Genomic DNA, 25,912 nt, shown 5'->3' with positions numbered 1-25,912 from the left:
CATGCTCAGGTCTGTTCTTCCTAGTGACCCATAGGGGTCCAAGCAGGAAGCCCCTTTCTCCAGACTCCAGAACCAGACTAATATGCCATACAGCCACATCCTCAGCATGGCCTCTGGACTGCACTTGCCATGAACACAGTCCGGCCTCCACTCCCACCCCAGGGCCTGGACCCCTCTGAGTTGCTCATCCTCCATCCCAGGAGAATGCCCTGGGGAGCACTGGAGATGCCCCAGGCCAGCGCCTTAAGGTAGCGCCCTGCTTCTCATCCCTACCTTGGCACAGGTGGTCTCTACCCAGGCCCCTCTTCCAGCTGGGAACTGAGTGTGCCCGGAAGGCTGGCCTGCCAAGCTGACTGGGAAAGTCCTTGTACACAGCCCCATGCTTTGCTGGGTTGCCAACATGCCATGAAGCCCCAGCTAGCAGGCTCTTTGAGTTTATGGTGCTAGCAGGTGAAGGTTGCTAAACTGTAAATTTATCTCTTGCCATAAATGCGGGCAACACAGGGGCCAGTGTATATGCCTGAGTGTGTGTACATGGGTGCCTGGAGGCATCACGTGCTGTGTACAGCAGAGTACGTGTGCACAAAAGAGGGTTGGTGTTCCTGTGATTTTGCAATGCACGCCTAAGCACGCGTTCTAGGGTGTGTCCTGGGACATGAAGGTCTCCCCAGGTCTGTCCTATGCACAGTGTATACACAGATGTTCTCCGAGGCCTACTGTGTGCTATACTTGAGCAGAGGGACAGGGGACTTGGGGCTGCACTCAGGGAAGGATGCACCTGACCTCATTTGTAGTGAGCTTTTCCTGTGTGCACATGTGAGCCTGGACGAACGCACACCAGGATATGTGCTCCCCAGGGCACTCTCCTGGGATGAAGGAAGAGACAGCAACTTAGAGGGGTCCAGGCCCTGGAGAGGGAGTGGAGGCAGGACTGTGTTCATGGCAGGGGCAGTCCGGAGGCCGTGCTGAGCACATGGCTGCATGGCATCTTTGTCTCCCTGCCTGTCATCTCAGAAGGATGAGAGCCCAGTCCTGGTTACAGAGCCATACTGGGCTGGTGCCTCTTCCAGCCACTGACCCCACCACCACAGAAGCCCCCCTGTACACTCTGCCAGGCCACAGCATAGAGAGCCCCAAGGCACAAACTCCGTCCCGTGTGTGTGTGTGTGTGTGTGTGTGTGTGTAGCAACAATGGGACTGCAGGCTGAGGTGATCCTTCCTGCCTACCCCCACTCCCAGAAGATGTAGAAACACCATGAAAACAATTGATCTCCTTGTTGATAGTGGGTGAGAAAAAATTGCCTTTCTTTAAACACTAAAAATAATGCCCAGTTTCCTAAAAGCAGGGCTCTCCTCAGCCCATGGCTGTAGCCAGGTCTTGTTGCTAATTCCAAACATGGATTTGTTGGAGAAGTGGGGTGCTAACCCTTGGCTGCCTCACCAAGGGGCTCAGCCTTGGGGCAAGATGGCAGCCCCCAGGATCCAGGCCCAGATCTTGGCTATGCAGTGAGCCCAGATGTTTCGATCTCAGGCAGGCGGGAAGAGGGCAGCAGGAACTGGGTCCATATGCTGCTTGTGCCCAGCTAATGGGCTGACAAATTAGCAGGTCTCCCCTCTAAGAAGTGATGAATGAGCAACTGCCCAGGAGAGCTGGGGGATGGGCCACCTCCCCCACGGTACTCCTTAGGCTCAGCCCTGACTTGGCATCTCTGGGGTGCCCAAGCCGGAACCAAGACTCTTGAGGGGTGAGGGTTGGAGGCTGGGATGGTGGGGATTGTGGGTATGAACAGGGGGGAGGTAGAGTGGGTATAAGAGGGTAACCCCAGCCTTGGAGATGTCCCCACACACGTGGGCCCAAGTCAGGGAGGCCTGAATTCCCTGGGCTGTTGTCATGCTCTGTGAAGGTCACCATGGAGGAAGGGGTTAAAGTGCAGCTGACCTTCTTCAGCCTCCTAAGACCACTGTCACCGCACACAGAGCTGCCTGAGCTGGTCCAGGATGGGTCTGCAGTGTGGGAGCCCTTAGGACTGATGACAATAGGGGGACACCTGAGCCACCCATGGAGCAGAGCTGCTTCTCCTGCAGAACAAGAGGAGGGCAGGCTCTCAGGCTGACAGGGGTTGTGGAGGAGACATACAGACAGAGGTGAGATGCCATGTGGGGAGGGGTCCAGGGAACCGGAGTCAAAAGCAAAGTGCTGCCTCCAGAGTTAGTGAGCCCTCATCACAGAAGGGGTCAGCCTCAGTCAGTCCTTTCTGGCCAGGGCGGGGGTGGGGGGAGGTTGGATCAAATGGTCTTATCTGTCCTTTCTGACCTGAGAGCCCAACATCCTTGATTTGCTCCCCAAATAGTTATATGGTCCTCCTCCTCCATGTACTCAGAACATCTAAAATAGGGCAGGGTTTACACATTCTTTTGACAGAGGTTGCCCTGGCTTCCTAGGAAAGCTGTCCGGCCAGGCAAGGCAGCCTCTGACCAAGGTCTTCTGCAGGCTCCCTGTCCAAACAGCCCCAAGCCCTGGGCTTGTACTGCCGCCCCCCAGCCCCCAGCCCGCCCCCACCCCGTGTAAACAGAACCCGCCCGCTCTCTCCCAGGGGCTGCTAATTCCTCGCCAGAACTGCTCGGACGTGAAATTGGAGTGAGACAATGTGTGTTTAAGGAAATGAATCTCGAATCTTAAGAGGCTCGGGGAGCCCGCCCTGCACCCCATCACCCTGCCCGCCCACCCAGAGCCAAGGAAGGAGCACTTGGCATCAGGGAAGAGAAAGGCGGAGGTGACATTCAGTGCCAAATTAGCAGCCGCCACAGCCAAATATTGTACTTGCCTCCAATCTTCTTTTATTTTTCAAAAGAAAAGGCTTTTACAAAGTGAAAGAGGCTGTTGGAACACCAAGGCTGATGATAGTTTTAAAAGGCATGCCCGCCATGCGCATGCCCATCGTAGAGCCTCCCCTTCCTCCCAGCTTGCTGTCTCTTCCCTGCCCACAGGCACCCCCACAGGCACCTGCCCCCGTGGTCAGGCCCCACTGCACCAGCCACTCGGGCTGACATCATAGGTGTTTTTGGCCAGCATGATCCAGAGGCTCTGACCCTGTGCCAGTCTTGGACATGGGACAGCCTCTGAGACACCTCCCCACCTGCATGGAGCCTTTGCCACTGAAGGGTCAACTGTGGCATATACAAGACCACTCCTGAGAAGGCTCAACAAAAGTGACCAGCCTGTGGCCTCTGCAAGGCATCCTTGTCCACCTCCTGATAGCCCTCAGTGCCCCCACCATGGGCAGCCATGCTGCCTGTGCTTGCCCCCATCATTACTAGCCCCCTCCACTCGCAGTTAGATGCCTGATGGTCCCTAATCTGGTCACTTTGTTGTAAAAATGACACCAGTCATCATGGAGTCCAGCTCTTGGAACCCAGCCTGCCACCATGGGCCACTAATTTATTAACCCATGGAACAGGCTGAGCAAACACTCTCTGCTTGTTCCTCCAGAGGAAACACTTTTCACCCTTAACCCCTCGACCAAGAGCTGGGTCATCTCACTCATTGCCAGGAGTCAAACATGATAGTGTTTTATCAACAATGCAGACTTAGTCCATGTTTCCCAATTCTTTAAACTGGGGCTGCCCCAGACCTTGGTTTCCTAGTTGAGGGAGAGGATGGGGCGCCTGCTAGCTCCAGTGGTTGGAGGCCCCTAAGCCTGAGCCCCCACCTGGATGGTGACTAAAACTTGGCCCTGCCCCCCCGCCACGTGCAGCCTTGGGCTCTTTCCAGTCTGGCCCCTGAGTCCTATACCTAATAGTCCTGGGGTTGGAGGCTTAGCAACCCCTTGTTTTACAGTTGGGACACTGGGCTCAGGGAACTCTTGGGACTTGCCCGAGGTCTCAGCTGGTAAGAGGCACAACTAGAACCTGGATCTGAATCATGTGGCACCACAACATGGACGCTGTGGTGTGCTGCCCAGACTGCCCCTTCAGGACAAGGCCCTCATTCCCCCAGCTGCAAGACACTGCCCACTCTCCACCTGAGTCCCTGCCTGGGCTGTGGCCAGAGCAGGAGGGAGCCACCTTATCCACGCTCTGGTTGACACACAGATCATGCAGAGAAGCACAAAAGGCGACCTCAGTTGGGGACAACTCTGAGGGGTGAGGCCAGCTCCAGCACCCTCTGCAGAACTGGCTGAGGCTTCTGTTATGACTGCATCATAACCAAACTTTTGCTGCCCAATCCGGCTTCCTTTGCCCCTCCTAGGTGTGATCCCTGAGAGTACACCCCAGGAAACACCTGCATACACCTGATTCCAGGGAACTGACCCCACCGCAGCTAGTGCTGGGAGTGGTCCCTGAAAGCCAACTTTAAAGTGGGCACTGTCTTGCTGGCACCAAGGGCCTCACCATGGTGGTAGGTGGAGCCTGCGATAAGGAACAATTGATCAAATGTTCACCCATTATGAACTGATGTAGGATAACAGGGGATGGGTACAATATTTCAGGTGTCTGAGAGTTTCAGGAAAGTGTAATTATAAGGACTATGGAATGGGATGGCTGTTGCTGAGGGCTATCAATACTTTGGACAGAGACAATGAAAGGCTGAGTGTGATTAATCATGAATTTAAGGTGAAGTGTGAAAGTCAGAAGCCCCCTTGGCGGGATATAAAAAGACTCTCATCTCCTGCAGCCAGAGGGAGAAAAAGCTGAGGGTCAGGCACAGGACTTAATTAGAAGAGTGGCAAAGATCCAGAGGGAGTTACAGTTTCAATCCTAGCAGGTTGGTTACCCAAGGTCAGGACCCTGATTGGGAAAAAGTGGGTCCTTGAGTTCTGGGATGGGGACATCTGGGTCATTAAATTAGAGACCTTGAAACTCCAGACTCCCCTAAACTCTCTGAGTCTATAGCAGTGGCCACTCCTCCTTGTTGATGCTAGGGTCCCCCAGACCCCTGCCTTGCTTAAAGATGATTAAGAGATCTCCATGTTGGGATCCCTGGGTGGCGCAGTGGTTTAGCGCCTGCCTTTGGCCCAGGGCGCAATCCTGGAGACCCGGGATCGAATACCATGTCGGGCTCCCGGTGCATGGAGCCTGCTTCTCCCTCTGCCTATGTCTCTGCCTCTCTCTCTCTCTCTCTCTCTCTGTGTGACTATCATAAATAAATAAAAATTAAAATTCAAAAAAAAAAAAGAGAGAGAGAGAGATCTCCATGTTATAAAACAACACACACTCCCCTCAGGATCTGTACCTTCTAGTCACCAGACCAAACACAACATAAAGTCAAGTCACAACGTAACCAATCCAGGAAGTGTGGGGCCTGCTTTGGGAAAAGAAAGGACTATCTCTGAAGGTGCTCTAGAACCTAGCTGACAGTTGGCACTGGATCCTGAGGTTGCTGGATCGAGGATGGCAGAAGACAGGTTGGATATAGGAGAGATCATTAATATGGAAGTACTTTCCCACGATATGGGATCTAACACCCTAGCAAAGACCCCAGGAGATTATGGGAAGGCTGGCAAAAGCAAGGGCCTATACCAAGGGAAGTAGAAATGCCAGAATTCCCATAAAAAACAGTTGACAAAGGGATCAAAGGCTCAGACAAGTGGACATACCACAATGGTTCTACCACAAAAAGCCAGAAAACCTACCATGACCATGTTTCATGGGAAGGCTGTTCGCCAATCTGAGAAGGACACAGTCATAGAGAGAAACTCAGGCAGGGTTGTCCTCTTAGACCAGCCTGGCTGGAAATACTGCTCCATCTCATAGACCAGGTGACATGGAAGGACCTCAGTTCTGAGTGAAGCCCAGAGTGAGAAAGGGCTCTGTGGCAGGTTTAGGATGAGGTGAACAGGGCCCTGCAGCTTGGGCTGTGTGATCTAGCTGGTCCATGACATGAGAAGTATCGTTTGGGGAAAAGATGCTGTGTGGAGTTTATGGCAGATTCTATTTTTAAAAAATATTTTATTTATTTGTTTGACAGAGACACCAGGAGAGTGAGTAAGAGAGCACAAGCAGGGGGAGCGGCAGAGGGAAAGGGAGAAGCAGGGAGCCCCGATGTGGGGCTTCACCCTAGGACCCGGGGAGTACGACCTGAGCCGAAGGCAGACGCTTAACCAACTGAGCCACCCAGGCACTCCATATGGCAGATTCTAATAGAGAACCACAGTATAGTTGTAGGGTCCAATCAATTTTCAACAAAAAAAATGTACCATTCTGATAGCAGCTCCTGATTGTTACTGGGTCCTGGCAGAGATGGCAGGTGGAACATGATTAATGACCAAAGCATATTAAATCATTTGGCTTTTGGCAGACCCATGAAATCATGAGATCTTACAAGCCCAAGAGCCATCCACCTAAGAAGCAAGAAATGCATCTTTAGTCAAGTATGAGCCTGGTCAGAAGACACAAGAAGGCTGCATAAGCATGTGGTCCAGATCCCATTCATTCACTACCATTGCATGAGTGCCTCTCTCTCATCCTCTCAACCAAGACTGCATGAAGGCTGTGGGGGCGGAGGGGGGTTGTTCCTCATGACCAATGGTTGGAAGATGAAGAAGATTGAGGTTATTCTCAGATGGGTCAGCTTGGTATGAGCTGAAAATAGATAGCAGCTATATTATGCCCCACTAGGATGGCCCTGAAACATAGTGTAAAGGAGAAATCCTCCCACAAAGCAAAGCTCTGAACGGCAGCACACTTGGTCATCCACCTTGTATAAAAAGTAAAGAATGGTAAGAATATATACAGATATACGGAAATTGACAAACAGCTTGGCCAAATGTCAAGATGAAGAAAGTCTGGAAGATCATGGACAAGAAAGCCTGCTAAAGAGGTATGTGGATGGACCTATGGGCACAGACATGAAGATCTGTGAGTGTCAATGACTATCAGCACTATCAGGAAAGGGGCACCAAAAAGCTGGACAAAATGACTCAGCTGGTTGCCATCAGCCAGCCTTTGTCATTGGCCACTCCAGGGCTGGTATGATGGGTGTGCAAACAGAGTAGCCATGATGGTGGGGATGGAGACTATGCATTTGCCCAAGCCCAAGTTTGATCTAGCTACCGCTGCTGAATGCCCAACCTGCCAGCAACAGAGACCAAATGGTGAGTTCCTATGATGGCACTATTTCTCAAAGAGATCAACCACCCTATTTGGTAGAAAACTGATTACACTGGACCTCTTCAATTTTAGAAGGGGCACTGATTCATCTTGACTAATATTGGCACATATGCTGTTACACATCAGGTCAGTTTTCCTTTCCTGTAGGGTACTGGCTGTTTGAAAGTTCATCAAGTGTTTGATCTACTGACATGGGATCCCATCGGTTTATGCGATCAAGGAATCCACATTATAAAAAAAAAAAAAAGGAATCCACATTATAGTATAAGAGGTGCTTCAGTGGGCACATGAACACAGGATCCACTGGTCTTATTACTCATCTCACCACCCCAAAGCCACCAGTCTGACAGAATGTTGGAATGACATTTTTCTTTCTTAATAACAGCTTTATTAACATGCCATGAAATTTACCTTTTAAAGTACAAAATTCAGTGATTTTTGTCTATTCATGAAATTATACAAGCATCAACACTCTTAATATTAGAATATTTTCATCACTTCCAAAAGAAACCCTGTACCCCATTCCTGCCACCCTTGTCTCTGGCAATCACTAATCTACTTTGCGTTTCTGCAAATATGTCTATTATGGACATTTTGTATAAACTGAATGGTATGTCAATATGTGCCCTTTTGTGATGGGTGTCTTTCACTTAACACACTGTTCTTAAGGCTTGTTCACATTATAGAGTGTATCAGAACTTTATTCCTTTTCACTGCTGCATAATATTCCATCACACAGCTATATACCACATTTTGTTTATTCGTGCATCAGTTGATGGACTTCTGAGTTGTTTCCACTTTTAAACAATCTTACAAATACTGTTGCTATGAACGTTTGTGTACAGGCTCTGTGCGGACGGACGGACACGTTGACAATTCTCTTGGGTGGAATATCCTTTAGAAGCATGGCAAAGCCATCAGCTTGGAGATGATATCTAGCAAGAATGAGGACTCACCCTCTAGGACACAGTACACACTCTCAATCTATGAGCATATAAGTGCCACATCCTGGGGCGCCTGGGTGGCTCAGTCAGTTAAGCATCTATCTGCCTTCGGCTTGGGTCAAGATCCTGGGGTCCTGGGATCAAACCCCATATCAGGCTCCCTGCTCAGTGGGGAGTCTGCTTCTCCTTCTGCCTCTCTCTCCCTTTGTGTGCTTTTGCTCGCTCACTCTCAAATAAATAAATCTTAAAAAAAAAAAGGTGCCACATCCCTGATAGGCAAGAATACAATGGTTTCACTCCCCTCACTCCCAGTCTCCCACTTGCAGACTGGGGAATTTTGGCTTCTAGTCACTTTGATTTTAGGCTCTGTGAATCTACAAGCCCTGGTTCCTGGAGAGGGAACGTTATCACAAGGGACACAGTGAGAGTCTCAGTCTAAGTTTCAGCTGCTGGCTGGTCACTTCAGGCTCCTGAAGCCACAAGAGCAGCAGCCACGGAAAGGTAATTGATTCTCATTATCAGGAGATGCCGGAGCAGGGAAATACACATTGAATACCCAGGTGACACACTGGGAAACCTCTTTGTACTCCCACACGTCTAATTGTTACAAAGGATGAACAAGTGCATCAGCCATGGCCTGAGAAGGGCAGAGTATGTGGGGCTCAGGGATGAGGGCACGGATCAGGGTGAGGGGAATCTAGGGTGGTTGGGAAGGGAGGGAGAGCATGTGTAACAACTCTGGCTTTTTTTTTTTTTAAGATTTTATTTATTGAGTGGGAAATATCAGAAAGGGAGACAGAACATGAAAGACTCCTAACTCTGGTAAACGAACAAGGGGTGATGGAAAAGGAGGTGGGTGGGGGGTGGGGGAGAGTGGGTGACAGGCACTGAGGGGGGCACTTGATGGGATGAGCACTGGGTGTTATGCTATATGTTGGCAAATTGAACTCCAATAAAAAAATTAATTAAAAATATTTTATTTATCTATTTGACAGAGAGATAGAGTGCACAAGCAGGGGGAGTGGCAGGCAGAAGGACAGGGAGAAGTGGGACTCAAACCTAGGACACTGGGATCATGACCTGAGCCAGGGGCAGATGCTTAACCAACTGGGCCACCCAAGTGCCTCCAACTCTGACTTTTATGTTGGGAGGGCAAAGCTCATCTCAGTATCCTTCCTCTTGCAAGTTTCCCAGCTAAAGGGACCAACCAGAATTCCAGAGCAACTGAGTTCCCACGTAGGTAAAACTTACTACATGAAGCAGGGTGTCCAAGTGACTGAAGAGACAGGCTGCTGTGGATACTGCTGCAGGTTCCCCCTCCGAATCAGCTCTCATTCCCCACCTGTCAGATGCTGAGGGCCTGCAGCAGAGTCTATGTGGGACTCCCCTCTGGTTGAAGGGAGCCACCTCATCCGTGGTCATGCCCCGTCCTTAGCAGTAGCCTGCATCCAGGCATGGGGCTGTGCCGAGTACAAAGGCTAGGACCCCAGCCTCAATTTAGGACATCTCTAAGGAGCCATCCCAGACCCAGAGCTCCCCAGGAGGGCAGGCTGAGACCTCCATTCAATTGCATGTGGTCAGCTTCTCTCCCTGCCCAGGCCTGTTCTGTTCATCCCTTTACAAGTGTGGTTCCTCAGAGCACCCCCTACCCCCAAATGAATCTTCTGTTTGCGAATCTTAGTGTCTTAGAGCCTGTTTCCCAGGAACTGACCCAAGACATGGGGCCCAGGCTATCTGCCCCCATCCATGTCAAACCCCGGATCAGCCTGCAGAGGCTCAAGAAGGCCCTTGCCATCGCAGCTGCTGGACCTCCAGCCCCCCAGGCCTGCCTTCACACTCCCAAGCCTACATTCAGGCCCCACCCTCTTCAGGGAGGTGTGATTACAAGGCCCTTTTACAGGTGGAGAGACCAAAGCTCTAGAGGCGAACTAGCCCATCCAAGGTCCTGGTGCTAGAAGGGGGCTAATCAGAGTTGGAGTCCCAGTCTGTCTTAATCTCCTTGACCATCATTCCCATGACTTCCATAATTCCTGCCATAGCAAGAGAGAGGGACAGGTAACAGACTCTGAGAGCTTGGAGGGAACAGCTCATCTTGGCCTGGAGAGGTGGAAAGGAGCTCCAAGGAGGAGCTCTGGGGCTCAGGCAGGTAGAGGTGCAAGGAAAAGTGTTGCAGGAAGACGGAGCAGTGAGGGCAAAGGCTGGGAGACAGGCGTACTGTGGGGTGAGGCGCCCTGGTTTAGGGTGACAAGTAGGGGAAGGGAGGTGTGATTTGTGTGAAGGTCGTGATGGACACAGATCAGGCTCAGGTCCTGCATCTGTTTTACCCTGCCCCCACCTTCCTGTGTCCCATCTCCCCCCAGGTTCCGGTGCCTGCTCAGAATGGCCAATGAGGCCATCTGATTGGCTCATCAAGGGCAAATAATAGTTTTTGCTGAATTCAGCTGCAGCCAATCAGAGGCAATCAAGCACACAAGAGGCCTGATGGGCCACACAGGCGGGTGCACCCACAGGCACCAGAGCTGGCCCCTCAGTCAGGTTCGGGAAGTCTCCTTCCCTCCCCTACCTTGTGTGGGAGAACTGAGGTGGAGGTTGGGAGGGTGCAGGGGGTCTTAGGAAGAAAAGAGGGAGTGACCCAGCTGGGCTCCAAAGCATTTACTTGGCACCTGCTGTGTACCCAGAGCTCTGGAGAAGCTGTGTCCTGATAAGGAAGATGCAAGCAGAGGATACACTCACCCCAGCAAACGCTCTGCAGAGCAGGCCCAGCTCACAGGCCCCAGGAGGGGGCCTCCTTAGGAGAAGCTTTCCTGAGCCCCATAACAGCCTCCCAGCATTTGTCCCTCAGCCGCCTCCAGCCTGCCTTCCCGAGTGTCACTGTGCTAAGTTCTTGCCTCTTCCCTGAGGAAAGTGGAGCCTCCAATCAGACCCTGGGAAAGCAATTTTTCAATCTCCAACTGCAAACACTAATACTGCTGAAGCTAATTTTATAGATTTCCACTTCGAGGCCTCGCCTTTGTCCCAGAATCCCTCAGCCCGGGAGATTAGTAGTTTAGAGACTGGAAAAAATAAGGTATTTTAAAATTCAGCATAAAACCCTCTCTTAGATTCAGTGAGCTTAAAAAAATTTATTTTTGATTAGAAAAGAGCCTGTTAGTGGAGGAGCCAGGTCTGGTCCCTGCTCCGCCAGGTGGCCAGAAGAGGGGCACTGCTGTTCCAGCCCCCGATGCTGACAGCCTCTGCGACACAGCTGGGACCCACAGCCTTGGAGTGGGGGGAGGCTGGAGAAAGGCGAAGAGTCAGGCCCCATCCTGTGTGCTGGGAACCCATGGGCCCTCTGCTCAACCCTTTGGGATGTGTGCACCCCTTGAAGCTACCCAGGATTTCCCTGAACCCAATCCTCAAAGCCTGATGGGCTATAGAGAAGCTTCGGCCCCTGGGATAGAACAGGCCACAGGTGTGCTGCCCAATTTGCTAGTGAGGTGATTCCATTCCAAAGCAGACTCTCTCTGGGCCTCAGTTTCTCCATCTAGCCAACTGCCAAAGTCCCTGGCCACGTGGCTCACCTGGAGCCATGCAGCCCAGCACTGCACAGCCACTGCACATGCACACACTCGCTCAGACCCCTGCCCTGGCACAGACCATCAAGCACGGGATGTGTTTGGTGGTCCTCACTCCATGAGCACCTCTCTATTGCGTCTCTCCCAGATGAACAGCGTCATCACTCTGGCTCTCTGGGAGCCACGAACTCAGAAACAACCTAATGAAAAATAAATGTATTTACAGGGAGACGTCAAAGCCGCCAGGACGAGTCAAAGTAATATGCCTGCGACCGGCACGTGGACTTTTATTTCTTCCCCCTCCACGCTCCAGAGCTGCTCCTGCGGCGTGGAGAGATAAATATTTTAAATAGCGACACTTTGGCGATGCACAGTTATGCAAGACAAGGAATAATTAGAAAATAAATTACTTTTTTTAAACACGGCGTTACAAACATCGGGCGCATCAGATGATTCCTCCCCGCGGTCCAGGGCTGCACAGCTCCAGAGGCCAGCCTAGCAAGGACCTCGGGGAGCGACCACACTTCAGCCTGTCCCTACAACCCCCAGACGGTGACATCCCCTCCCGCCCGCTTGGGGAGGCTCCCAGAATCGAATTGAAGACCACACTTGGCAGCTTCTAGAAAATCTCAGCGATGGAAAGGCTTCCTCCGGCGTCTCACCAGCAGTGGCGCAGACTAAAAATAGTTTAATCTCCTTGAAAGCAAAAGGAGCAATCAGCAAAACAGACATTCAGGCTTGCATGCACCCCCCACCGATCCTCACCATGCTCTGCCCCCATCTATCTGGGCCTGTCCCGACTGCCAAACATCATCCATTTCTGGCAGACCCCTGGGCAGCATCCTGTGATCCCCTCTCCCCCAATCTGAGGAAGACAGCTCTCACCCATCATTCAAGGCTCCTAGTACCTGCAGGCCCAGACCAAGATAGATATAAGATATATGTCCTTTAAACCTAGTGAAACCCTAGGAGGCAGGATGGGGAGTACTATCTTTGCTTTACAGATGAGGAAACTGAGGCAGCATAGAGAAGTAGAGTCACTTGCCCAAGGCTAGAAAGGATGGAGAAGAAGTCAGACCCAGACAACTCTAGTTACTAGCCCGGGCTGGATGCTAATGGCAGAGGGCTTTGGCCTCTGCAGAAAGGAGGCTTGGTGGCTTTTCATTAGCACCAAACCTGAGTCTCCAGAGACGGTTTCTGAGAAACAAAAGCTGCCCAGGGCAAAAAGGGGCAAAGACCGGTGGAGTGGGGAATTCCCGGGAGAATCTCACACATTCAAGAGGCACAGGACTGTTGGGACAGGTCTGTCACGTGGATGTGTCTTGCCTCCTATGGCCCAGGTGACATTGTAATCTCCCCTATTTTTACCCCCTGGCCTAGGATGGACTCTGCACACCTGTGTTCTGGCCCAGCTCTGCCACCAGCTCGCTGTGTGACTGAGAGTCTGTCCCTGTCCTCTCTGGGCCTCGGTTTCCTCAGGGATGGCCAAATGATCTGAGGGACAGAGGCCCTGCCAGGAACTCTGCTGCCCTCCAGGCCTGTACCCCCTCCACTCTCTGCCTCTCTTTACTCAGCCCTACCTTTCCACCTTTGTCCACTTGCCCTTCCTCCTTGCCCACCTGCCCCACATCAGGAGCATGGACTCTTCTGTACCCCAAGCTGGTTTTACAGACAAAAGCTCAGAAATGGGGAGGGGAAGGTCACATGCCCAAGGCCACTGTGTGGAGGTCAGAGAAGGCACAGCCAAGGGCGGGACCTGCTCTCTGATCCAGTTCCATGCCTTTCACGATGCTCTTCATGAGCTCCCCACGAACGCTGCAGTCTCCTCAGAGTTCACAAGTATCTTCTGTTCCCTGCCCCCATCCTTTGGAGAAGGAAGCCAGGGCATAAAGCTATACATCAGGCTCTGGCGGGTGGTCCAGCTTGCCCAATCTCCCAAAATGCCATCAGGGAAGTTGGAACTGAGACCTCCTTTCATACTAGTATCTTTCCTGGTAACCAGTAGCTGCAAAAAATTACTCCATAACCTTGCTCTGAGCTTTTCAAAAATAGCCTGTGGGCCTGCTTCTAGAAGGCATCAGACAGCCCAGCCCTATCTGTAGCGCCGAGGAAGGTAGCTTCATCTCGCCTCAGCCCCTGGAGCCCTCTGCCCTGGCTTCCTGGTCCATCGCTCAGCCTCCCTGTTCCACTGGCTAGCCATGCCCTCACATCCAATCCTTGCCTCCAGCCGAGTCCAGCCCCTGGTCCCTAGTCCAGCTCTTGCCACTGCAGCTTAGCATACATAGGGCTTGGTGCTGTCACTTGCAGCAACTCCACATCTTTTGTCATCTCAATCCAACCCCAGGGGCAGACAACCCTCTCTCTTTTATAGATGAGGACACTGAGTCTCAGGTCACCTGATTGTGAGGGGCAGGGCCCCACTCACCGTGACAGCTTCAGGAGAAGCTGAATTTGAACAGGTGGAGACTAAGGAAGGTGGAATAAGCAGGGCAAGGGTATGGCCCTGGCTGGGGAGGCTTAGACATGTTGTGCAGAGCTGAAGAAAGGACTCTGACTCACTCAGAGCAGCCTGAGTCTTTGGGAGCTGCTCTAGTGGATGATGCCCCAGCCCCCAACCAGGCTCAGGGAAATGCCCTGCCCTGGTCATGGGAGCCCTAGGTAACCCTACCTGAGCATGAAGAAGGTGCTTGCTGCTGGCGGCACCCAGGGAATAACTGGCATGCTGTTATTAAGGCAGAACTTTTTTTTTTCTTTTTAAGATTTTATTTACTTATTCATGAGAGAGAGAGAGAGAGAGAGAGAGAGAGAGAGAGGCAGAGACACAGGCAGAGGGAGAAGCAGGCCCCTTGCAGGAAGCCTGACATTGGACTCGATCCCTAGTCTCCAGGATCATACCCCAGGCTAAGGGCGGCGCTAAACCACCAGGCCACCAGGGCTGCTCTCAAGGCAGAACTTTATCTGCAAAGCTCTTCCCCACTGCTGACTGCATAAGCCAGGCTGGTTGGGGCTTCCAATGGCACAGATGGGGGAGCTGAGGCTTGGGATAAGGGGCACCTGGTCATAGGGAGAGAACTTGGCTGCTGAAGTTTCCTGTTGCGCCCCCTGCCTTTCTGCCTTCTCTCCAAATCCCTTCCTCTGTTCTCAATGCTAACCCTAAGTCAAGCCCTGGGCCTGCTGTACTCCCAGGCACAGGGCAGCAGTTCTCAAAGTGTGTTCTCTGGAACCCTGGTCAGGAAGCAGCAGGGATCATGTGGAAGATCAGGGGTTGTGAGAGGGAGGTCAGGAGGCCAGCCTGACTGTTGCCTCCCTCAGCCAGAGAACCCCCACCTTATCCATTCACTGGCCAGGGGCCCTGCATGGATTTCACTAAAAAAATGGCAAGGGCTCAGCTGCTCGAAGAGCATGACAGCGGTGGTGCCTAGTGGATTGAACTTCTTTTTTTTTTTTTTAAGATTTTATTTATTTATTCATGAGAGATACAGAGAGAGAGAGAGAGAGAGAGAGAGAGAGAGAGAGGCAGAAATATAGGCAGAGGGAAAAGCAGGCTCCATGCAGGGAGCCTGATATGGGACTTGATCCTGGGACTCCAGGATCATGCCCTGGGCTGAAGGCAAGTGCTAAACTGCTGAGCCACCCAGGGATCCCCGTGGATTGAACTTCTATTCTTTATCAAAACTCCCTGAAACCACAAGAAAGGGCTATTCAAAATGGCAAAAACCTATGAGTCAACGAAAACATGGAGGAGGTGCCAGAAACAACATCTGGAAGCTGGAAGCAGATGGACCATGATGACTGACTCAGCAGGCCCTGGGAGGGTCACCTGTGCCAGCAGTAGGTTGAGGTTGGGGAACCCCAAAGAGTAAGCCCTAAAACCCCAAATGGGAGGCTAAAAGAAACTTCCCTGGGAACCTGTAGCCCAGAAGAGCCATTGGCCAGATTACCCACAATGAAACCGAAGTCCATGAACACCCATACCCCTACTCCCGTGCCTGGAGCTCTCAGCTCCACATTCAGTGGCCCACTCTCTGGTGGTTTTTGATGAGGCTCCGAGGGTTGTGAGCTCCACTTCTCAGTTCCTATTACATAATCTCCTGTCTGCTTACATATATGAGTAGACTATATGGAACCCCAAACATGGAGGGGAGATGGGCACATAGTAGTCAGAGACCAAAACAAAAAATACCTGAAGGAACCCGGGCTACACAGAAACGGAAGTGTGAAAAAAGTTCCATCAACTGTGCATGCTAGGGTTGAAGAAATCTGTAAATGTATTATAGACAATGAGAACTGGGTGTCTCACTGTTGGAGAAGGAAGTCACCAAAGAGGAAGGGAGGAAGACTTGATTGAGCCTGTTGCATTGGACTGAAGACATGGGTAGCAGACACACACATATTTCCCATTTCCATGTTCTGATCGCGAGAGGGCCTGGAAGCAGTAACACCCTAGGAGCAATGAGCACACACGGCACACAAATCTTAATTTCTAAGTACCATCCGCCAATAAATGGAACCAGAACTCCTCGGAGAAGTGGGTGATTCCAGGGAAAATACAAGATGATCTTGGAGTATCTTGTAACAACAGAAAGTAAGAAAGCGCTCAAATAAGGAGAGGAGTATGTTAAAAGGGCAGAGGAGTCAACATGGAAGAGATCCCAATGGCCAAAGTGGGAATAATTCTTTTTTTAAAAAAAAGGATTTTATTTATTTGAGAAAGAGAGTGAGTGAGAGAAAGAGCATGAGTGGGAGAGAGGGGAGCAGAGAGAGAGGGGGAAGCAGGCTCCATACTGAGCAAGAAGCCCAAAGCAGGGGACTCGATCCCAGGACCCTAACATCATGACCTGCTAAAGGCAGATGCTTAACCGACTGAGCCACGCAGGCACCCTCAAAGCTGGAATAATTCAAGCAACAAAATAAATAATGATAATAGTGAATTATAACCCATAGAGTAATTCATGAGTTGATACTGATATAAATAAGTAAAACAGGGGAGAAAGGACAGTTTTTCCTTATAGAAAGATTCTGATTAATAAATGTAGAAGGAATGAGAGGATAGAAAAGCACCATTAGAACACCACTGCAGGCAAGACCCACCAATGGATGCTAAAATCAATGAACAAAAGTTTCAGAGAATCAAGATATTTGTTTAACCTCAAAGCTTTTCCCCAGAAATTTATTAATTATAAAGGGAAAATAGCAACTTTATAGTGGGGGAAGCAAGCAGACACTACCTTAACCAAATTACCAAAGTTAACATCACCAATCGTACTGACATAATGTACTCCCCGGTATACTGATATACTGAAAACACATCATTCCTATGGTGTTCTAAAAATGCGTAACCTAAGTCTACACATAGAAAAACATCAAACACAAATGTTAAACAAAATAACAGATGGGTACTTTTTAAAAAGTGTCAAGATCACAAAAAAGACACTACCAAAACTGTCATGGATTAGAGGAGCCTAAGGAGATATGCAGTGTGGGATAACAAAATGCAGTGTGGGATCCTGGTACAGAAAAAGGACATTAGTGAAAAAACTGGTGAAAGCCAAATACAGTCTTTTCTTTGGTTCATAGTAATGTACCAACGTCAATTTCTCCTTAGCTTTCGTACTTGTACTATGGTTATGCAAGATGATAACATTAGAGGAAACTGGGTGAAGCGTTAGGGAATTTCTGTGCTATTTTGCCAAGTTCTCTGTAAGTCTAAAATTATCTCAAAATACAGGAGTGTGTGTGTGTGTGTGTCTGTGTATGTGTGTGTGCATGCACGCATATCTGTGATTTTAAGTAGGCTCCATACCCAGTACGAGGCTTGAACTCATGACCTCTAGATCAGAAGTCCCATGTTCTACAGACTGAGCCAGCCAGGGGCCCCTAAAGGAATTGTTTTTTTTTTTTTTTTGCTGTCTTTTTTAAGCTATAATACTACCATCCTCAGAGAGCTAACAGACATTGTGGCAACAATGAAACAAGAGCTAGATGTTATTTGTTAAAAGGACCAAAAAGAGATCCTGGAAATCAAAAACATGGTAAATAAAACATAAAATTTGATAGAACTGTTGGAAGATAAAATTAAGAAACCTCCTGATTTAAAAAAAAAAACACAGAGATGGAAAATCAGAGAGAAAAGAGAGGGGAAAAAAAAGGTCTGAGTTAAAGGTTCTAGAAAAAGAGGAGAGAAAATATTAGGGAGGAAATGGTCAAAGAAATCATTCAAGAAAACTTCCCAGGCCTGAAGGATGTAAAAATCCAGCTTGAAGTGTCTGCTGAATGGTAAGGAGTGAGAATAAACCCCACTAAGTTATGGCAATGTGGAATTTCTGAACACTGGGCACAGGGAGAAAGTTTCTAGAGATAAAAACCAGGTCATGTACAATGGATTGGGAATCCACATGAACTTTGGATCTCTCCAGAGCAATTCAAGGAGCTGGAAAGAATGGAGCACTGCCATAGGAACTCTGAGGCAAATGGTTTCCATCCTGGACTTGCACACCCAACCAAAACCTCTGCCAAGTGTGAGGGAAAGGGCAGGCTTTCTGGAATGTGAAAGTCTCAAGTCTGGCTCCTGGGTACCTTTCCTCAAGAAACCAACTGAAAATGTCCTCTACCCAAATGAGGGAGAAAATCAGAAATCAAGGAAGTAGAGCCCATGATATCCAGGAATCCGGGGTTCCAATCCAGATGACAGGGGAAGGGAAATTCTAGGCACAGTGTGAGTCCCAGGCCAGAAAAGCAAGTAAGGAGGCTCCAGGTAAGACTTCTCTGAGTGGTTAATTGGACAGAACCCCAGCTGCATCTGCACTATGGCAGGACGCTCAGAGAGGAGGGCAGGGAGTTTAGGAGGCAGCATTAGCAAAGATTCACAGAAAATGAAGCAGTCCCCAGACAATTGTTAACCTGCAAGAAAAAAATGCAAAAATTGTACCCCAAAGTGTGTACTGAGTTACAGCTCTGAAGAGCATTTGCCCGAGTCAAGACCGTGTCAATCAACCCTGTATCCTGATCCACCAGTCCTGACCCACCCACATGACCATGGGATGGTAATGGGAGGGTTAGAGATAGGGCTATGCATGGGAAGAAGAGGAGTGCTAAGAGCTAAGTCCTCCTCTCTCCCAGTGCATGTCCATGGATAATGCCTAAAACTGAACAATCATGAAGTAGTGACATATAAGTATGTCATTTAGAGATATGGAGCTCTGAGACAAGAAAGTGATAGCCTCTAGGGAGTTGGAAATGGAAAGGAGGGGATGCTGCGCCCCTAACACAACATGCCTGGTAAAGCTATGGTGCTACACCATGTGCGCATATGACTTTCATTTTAAAACCCTGACTTTAAAAATCCATCTAGAAAGGTAAGAAAAATTTTAAAAATATGAAGAAAGGGAGGAAGGAGGGGGATGTGGAAGAAAGGAGAAAGGATAATGTAGGCAGAGGAGTCGGGGCAGGAGACTGACTGCTTTGACTCCAGCCTCTGGAGGCCCCCAAAGGGCAGAGCTGATATCATGCTCTGTTGACATCACAACCACCTCTGTTTACACTTCCAGCAAATGAAGACAGTTCTAAGGTTTCAATTCCCTGATCAGCTAAGTACACAGACCTGGCTCCTTAGGTTAAAACACCCATTTAGTATCTGGGTGACCCCTCACCCTCACTTCTACATTTCCCCAAAGTTGAAGGTAATCAGAAAGCAAGCCGAGGGACAGTGGCCCACAGTGGGGAGCAATACTGGATGGGAGGAAGAAGATCCACACCTTCCTTGTGTGGATCTGTGTCTGAAGCCATGGTGTACTCACTACCTCTGCCCCGACCTCTGTTTAAACTGATGCTGAGGTGAGTCACTGAGACTCACAGGCAGCCATGCCTGGGGAGGGCTGTGGAGGGAAGGGACCACCTGAGAAATGGGGCTGGGTGAGCTACAAACATCTGTACAAATTCTCACTCCCTCCCTGGAATCCCCAACTAATCATGCAATTTTCTGGCAAATGTGAAAACCTGCAACTCCTTTACCCACTGGCTTCCTTGGACTGGACAAATGTTCATCCCAGGGGCCCCCAGTCCCAGGGAGGGAGGGAGGACAGGTATGAGACCTGCATGGAGAAGCTGCATACAGAGTATAAGCTCAGATGAGAGTTGGGCTCAACAGGAGGAAATCCGGAACCCTCGGAGAATGGAGAACCAGACATTGGACCCAGACCCCCGGTCTATGTCTCAAAAGGGAAGATCGAAAGCCAGACAAGTACCCTCTGTCACCCAGGCCTTGTCCCACTCATGCCCCTTATGTGCCTCCTTGTGCCTCACTGCAAAAGGAGCCCCAAAGTCCCCAGGAGGCAGGCAGTGGCTCACCCAGCCCCAGGGATGGACATGACCTTTTCCAGCTCGTCAAGGGTTTCTGAGGAGGCTCGGTGGGCAAATATGCTGCTGGTGAGACTCATGCAGGTGGCAGAAGCATGCCTCCTTAGGCAGCAGGGAAGCACATGTCCTACCCTGGGAGCCAGTTCAAGGTGAGAAGCAAAGGCCCAGTCTGATGGCCCTGTCCAATGAGAGAGCTCCTTGGCCTCCAGGGAGATCCATTCTGCTGTGGGGTGCAGCCACCACCCTCATATAGCTGTGGTCAGAGGAGACAGCGTGCAAGCCCTGGAGGTCCTAGTCTGAGCTGGGGGGCTGCCAGACCCTCCTTGATGTGGAGCAGTGAGTTTTCAGGGCCAGTCTCCTGCCTTCCCCCTGCAGAAGGCTCCAGACCTCCGTTCCCCCTGAGCAGCTCCTCTACTTAGCAACAGACAATTTACATAATGCATCGAGTGTAAGAGCAATAATGGCTGGGGAAGCAGGGTGCCCGTTAGTGGCTCCTTGGGAGAGAAAATACCTGTTCCCACACCACCACCTCCCCCATCATGGATCTGCCGTGATGCTGCTGGGAAGCAGGTGCCTTTAAGTGCTCAGTGCTGCCAAGAGGGGCCTTGGAAGGGCCGAACCAGCCCTGGAATTGGAGCAACCTTGGGACAGAGATGCATGCAAGAGGAAATTTCCAAAGCACCCGAGTTTTCCACATAAATCCACCCAGCCGTGCTCTGGAGCCTGCACCCCTGCTGGGCCGGGGCCCTGCATCCAGAGACTTCCCGGAGGAGGAGGCACTCCAGCAGGCATGAAGCTATAGCCAGAGGCCAGGGAGCTAGGCTGCAGCTGCCCAGGAGGTGGTCACGTTCAAACACAAAGGCAGCGATGGAAGGGGGAGAATACATAAAAATTACTGGCATGGTAATTGCTTTTTATATAAATGTTCTTTTTAAAAGTTTTCCCCAGTGTGAAAGTCCCTCTTTAAAAAGAATAAATTCACTGCACACCAATTTATTCTGTGCCTGTAGATGGAGCATAATGAAGGCTCCTCCGTCAACACCTGATCAAGAGGCAAGTGACTGCCACTTGACCCAGCTTCCGGGTCTCTCTGCGCAAAGACGACACAGGCAGCAGCAGGGCCAAGGGGTCTGTGGGGGCAGCAGGAGAGTGGGGAGCTGGCATCCAGGAGACTCTGGGCCTCAGAGCCAAGCCCGACATACCCCATTAGAGCCTTAGGAGCTGCACTTAAATGGAGGATTTGGAAGAGGGGCAGCCACCATCACATACACGGGGAGATACGTGGGGCTGTGGGAGCTGGGGTGCATAGGAGGACAGCAGAGGGGAGGTATTCAGCAGGCTTTTGGGGGGGGGGGCGGGATCAGGCCCTGGGCCTGCCTGCAGGGCATATACAGGAAGCTAGCTGGTGACAAGGCACTGGCAGTTGTATGTTGGAGAGGTCCGTCCTGTGCTGCAGGAAGCTCTGGCTCTGCTCTAAGCCCACAGGCACCCAAACTCTTCGGCCACCCCCAGAAAGTAACACTTCAGGGGGCAGGAAGGGTTACTCTCCCTCACCGGGATGCCCAAGACATGGAAAGGAGGTTCCTGCCCACACCCCTTCACAGCCACGGTTCCCTCATCTGTGAAATGGGAACACTGTCTCAGGGGCCTCACCACCCAGCCTTTCTGAGCACTGGACTGGGGACAATGAAGACTGCCTGCACAAGCCCTGTGCTCTCCAAAGAAGGGCTGCTTGGTTCAACACCCATCCCAGGATGCAGACACACGGGGCTGTAAGGACACAGATCCACAGCCGACGGGCACCCTTTCCCCTGCAGGGCTGCCAAGCACAGCGCAGGAGGCAGAGTAACTGGGTGGGGAGGTGGGGAGGATGTTTACTGCGCATGGGAACATGGCGTGTGTGCATGAATGTGAGCTCCTCGCCCACAACTGAGATTTCTCAGCTTCACTAATTAACCAGTTCAGTAGTTCTCGCCTGCTCGGGTGACACAGAGCTCCTGGCATCTGCCTCCTCGTGGTCCCACCCTGCTCTGTAGTGTGCCCGCTCCCACCTCCACGCAGAACTCAGCCGCATACACATGCTTGCGTGTACACACTCACCTGGTCACACCCCCCTACAAAGCACACATGCTCTCCCGAGCACACACTCACACATGTTTGCACCCGCACATGCAGCACGCATGCACACAGATTTGCAGGTCCTCTCCCAGGCGCACATACACTCCCATTCCCACTCGCGGCATCATGCTTCTGTCCTCTCCCACATGTGGTCAGCCTCACTCCACTTATACCAGCCTCCGCAGGTCAGAGAGCCTTCTCCCAGTGAGACAGGGATCAAGAATCACGGTGGGGAGTGCCCCGGGGGCTGCTTGCCTTCTAGGTCTGACTGCCCGTGTTCAGGTGGACTCCAAGGAGCCTGGGCGTGACCCTGCCTCCTGGTCACGGTCTCCCTACCCCATTTGATGCCCGCCCCAGGGTCCTGGCAGCTCCTGCCTCCTGTCTGTACCCAAAGCAAGCAAGCGCAGAAGGTTGTAGAGAGCACTGGACACTACTGGCTTCAGCCCTGACCTGGAGGGCTTCCTGGGTGAGGGAGCTTTGGCTGGATTCAAAACTGGGGTGAGGCCTGGAGGGGATGGGGGTGTGTGAGGAGAGTGGCAAGTGCACTAGGGAGAGAAGGTGGGATGTCTAGCTGGGGACCGGGAGGGCACAGGGATGGCTGGGAGGCCCAAAGGTTCCCTGCTCCCCTGCCCAAGCTACACACCTTGGCCAGACCTTCAAGTCACTCCGGTAACAGCCCAGCCTCCCCCACCCCAGCCTGACATCTGGGTGCTAGCACACCTTGCAGCTGGCTCTTCTCTTGGCCCTTCTTCCAGACCCCCACACCCTCCATTCCCATTCCCTCACAAAGAGCAATCCAGGACCCTCTATGTGAGGTCAAGCAAATCCCATGCGAGCCTACTTCTCCCAAGGCATCTGGCACTGAAGCTGTACTTTGATACACTGGATCTGTTTCTCCATATGGGCTGGGTAGTTCCCAAGGTCCTGTGGGAACGCCAGGGTCCTGGTCTCCCCCTTGTCAGTCTTCAGATGCCTGCCGCTTTGCTTATCTACCCATTGAACAGTTACTAGGTAAACAGTTACTCCTTGCCAGCCTTGTGGGCACATATATGCATGTCTGTGCACCACAGGCATGTGTGTATATGTGCACCCTGTGCGTGTACAGCCTGCTTCTTCACCCAGAATGTACATCCCCCAGCCCCCAACCCCACACTCTTAGACCAGGACGCTTAAGCCTTGGAGTTTACTGATTCATGAGAACCCAAGGATGCACAAGGAGTGAGCTGAGGAGTCTGTCCAGGATCCCCCTGACCTCTGCCTCATCTGCCCCCCTGCCCCACCCCACCCACACACACACATAAGTAGCCAGCCAGCTGCCCTGCAGAGCCACTAGGTCCCAGGGCTGGGAGAGAAGTATGTGAAAGACAGGAAGTTTGGGGCTTTGTAACGTTCCCCAAACTCTAGATCTTTGCTCACAAGGCTCAGAGAAGGTGGAGGGAGGCCAGGCTGAGCCTCCGTCTCCTGCCTGGTCATGGTAAATGCTGCTCATACCACCCCTGAGGCCAGCTGTGGTTTGTCAGAACCAATTACTTCTCTGCCTCTGCCAAATGCTTGGGGCTCCACAAATCTCAGGCACATGTCCCCATGGCTGTCACCAATCCCGCAATAGATGGGGGTGGAAGAGGAGAGAGGAATGCATATCGGGTCAGCCATACCCGGGGGTGCAGCATGGAAACCCATTTGGCCCTCTACCCCCATCCCCCATTTACCACCCCTGATGATCCAGACGGGCCCTTAGCTCTGGATCTGCAGCCCCATTGCTCCTGAGATGGATGCAGAGGCCAGGATGGAGCAGAAGAGTCCCTGGCCTCTTTTCAACTATCTGCAAGTACTGGGCCCCCCTTGGAGCTGATCCCCAGCTGTCCTGCTACAAGGCCAGCCTCTCTGGGGACTCTAGGGGAGAGCCAGGGTGTTCATTAGAACTATCTTACTGCATGTGTGTGTCGGTGGAGGGGTGTGTGTGCGTGTGTGTGTGTGTGTTTGTGTCAGGGAAGGAGCGTGCAGCAAAGCCATGGGTTCTCAACTATAACCAGGCCTCTGAGATTGTCTTTTCTTTAAACTGAAGGACCCCAGGCCTGGTTGGCTCAGTTGAAGGAACATGTGACTCTTGATCTTGGGGTGGCAGATTCAAGCCCCAGGTTGGGTGTGGAGATTACTTAAACAAATAAAAATAAGGAAACTGAGGGACCCTAGTCACAGAACCTTCCAGAGAAAGGAAGCTACCACCCTTAAGAACCCATGATCCTCAGCCTTGGGTTTAGCCACATCATTTTCTGACCCACTAACCTATCCCCAGTGCCAATACCTGGGGCCAGCCCTTCACTCCAAGCCCTGTAAGGTTTCTAAAGATGGCATGCTCAGTCAGTGCTAGGGACTGAGTTACCTGTGCCACCCCAAAATTCATGTTGAAACCTAATCCCAACATGACTGTATTTGGAGGTGGGCTCTATGGGAGGTAATTAGGTCATGAGGGCAGAGCCACTTGTGAAGGGGATTGGTGTCCTTATTAAGGACCCTAGAGAGCTCTTTCTACCGCCTTCTACCATATGAGGACATGGTGAGAAGACAGTTGTCTATGAACCATGAAGTGGGCCTTTGCCAGACACCAAACCTGTTGACCCCTTATATTGGGCTTCTCAGCCTCCAGAACCATTAGGAAGAAATCCTGTTGTTTCTAAGCCACCCAGTCTATGGTATTCTGTTATAGAAGCTACAACGGACTCAGACGGCAGGGACAAGAAAACTGATTTCCAAATTCCTGGGTTAAGCTAAGCAAAAGGGACATCGTGGGCATCTGAACTTCCTCAAACTATGACTAATTCCTGGAAGGGCAAGGAGTTGATAGTGGAGCGGGGGCAAAGGTACCCCCACATTTATAGGGCTCTGTCTGTAGCCTTTCTTTGCCCGTGGTCCCTTGAGATCCTCTTGTCTCCCGTGAGGACAGAGGTGCTCAGCTGCCCATTTCACAAGTGGAGGCTGGGAGGGGCAGGACAACAAGCTCCAGGCCCCTCAGCGTGGGAAGGCCCAGCACTGCCATTCCTGCCACCCGACTCTTTCCACCACCTCCTGCCGGGGGGTTGCTGCCCATGGCACAGGTGCCAGATTCAAGTCCCAGTTCTGTCATGTACCAGCTACGGGACCTCAGGCAGGTCTCACCTTAGGAATGCACAACTCTTTTCTCCTGTTCCAACCCAGTCCCCATCCTCTGGAGGTGACCTCAGCCATGGCACTGTGGTGACCTTGTGGCATAAACTGGAAGCTGGTGGTCCATCTGCCAGGCCTGTGCCACCAGCCATGGGTCTGCTAATCACACCCAGAGAGGCCTCTCCCGCAGACCTGTCCCCTCCACACCCACAACCTCTATAGGCACTGGGTAGCAGCTCTTCACTGAGGCTGTGCCAGAACTCCCAAAGCCTCCTACCAGGGCTCCCTGCTCTAGCCTCCCCCTGCAAGACTCCAGAGCAATGGGCTCTGAATTGGCCATGGAGGCAACCACCCACTCATGCTCCTCTGGGGACTTTCCTATCACTGCATCCTCCACCTGCTGTGAAGCTGTTCTGTCCTAACACACTCACATCCAGGGGAGTAGGAAAAGGAGAGGCCTGGGAGGGGATGGGGGCTGAGAGGGTCACAGGTACTGGCCCAGCCTTAGCAGCTCTGGAGGAGCCCTTGGGGTGCGGGAGGCTCCAGTAGCTGGTGCCCATGGAAGGCATGATCAACGTAAACCAGGGTCCCCAGGCAAAGTGTCTCGGGGCAGCCCTCCCCCTACACTGACCTCCCTGCACCCCTTCTCTGGTGGGAGGATGCGTGGAAGGGGTGTTGGAGACCCAA

The 25,912-nt window shown here is 51.5% G+C and overlaps 1 protein-coding gene and 1 long non-coding RNA gene across 2 annotated transcripts in view; one reads left to right on the top strand and one right to left on the bottom strand.

The window, feature by feature from the left end:
• Window positions 1-25,912, bottom strand: part of CACNA2D2 (calcium voltage-gated channel auxiliary subunit alpha2delta 2) — a 138,379-nt gene that overhangs the window by 81,240 nt on the left and 31,227 nt on the right. The window lies entirely within an intron of this gene.
• Window positions 10,399-12,028, top strand: LOC112665833 (uncharacterized). The gene is made up of 2 exons (XR_003140567.3): window positions 10,399-10,589; window positions 11,835-12,028. It is a non-coding gene; the product is annotated as an uncharacterized LOC112665833 (long non-coding RNA).

Source organism: Canis lupus, chromosome 20 (genome assembly GCF_003254725.2).
Source record: "Canis lupus dingo isolate Sandy chromosome 20, ASM325472v2, whole genome shotgun sequence".
In the NCBI taxonomy this organism is placed as follows: Eukaryota; Metazoa; Chordata; class Mammalia; order Carnivora; family Canidae; genus Canis; species Canis lupus.
This window is presented reverse-complemented; position numbering and strand designations above follow the sequence as displayed.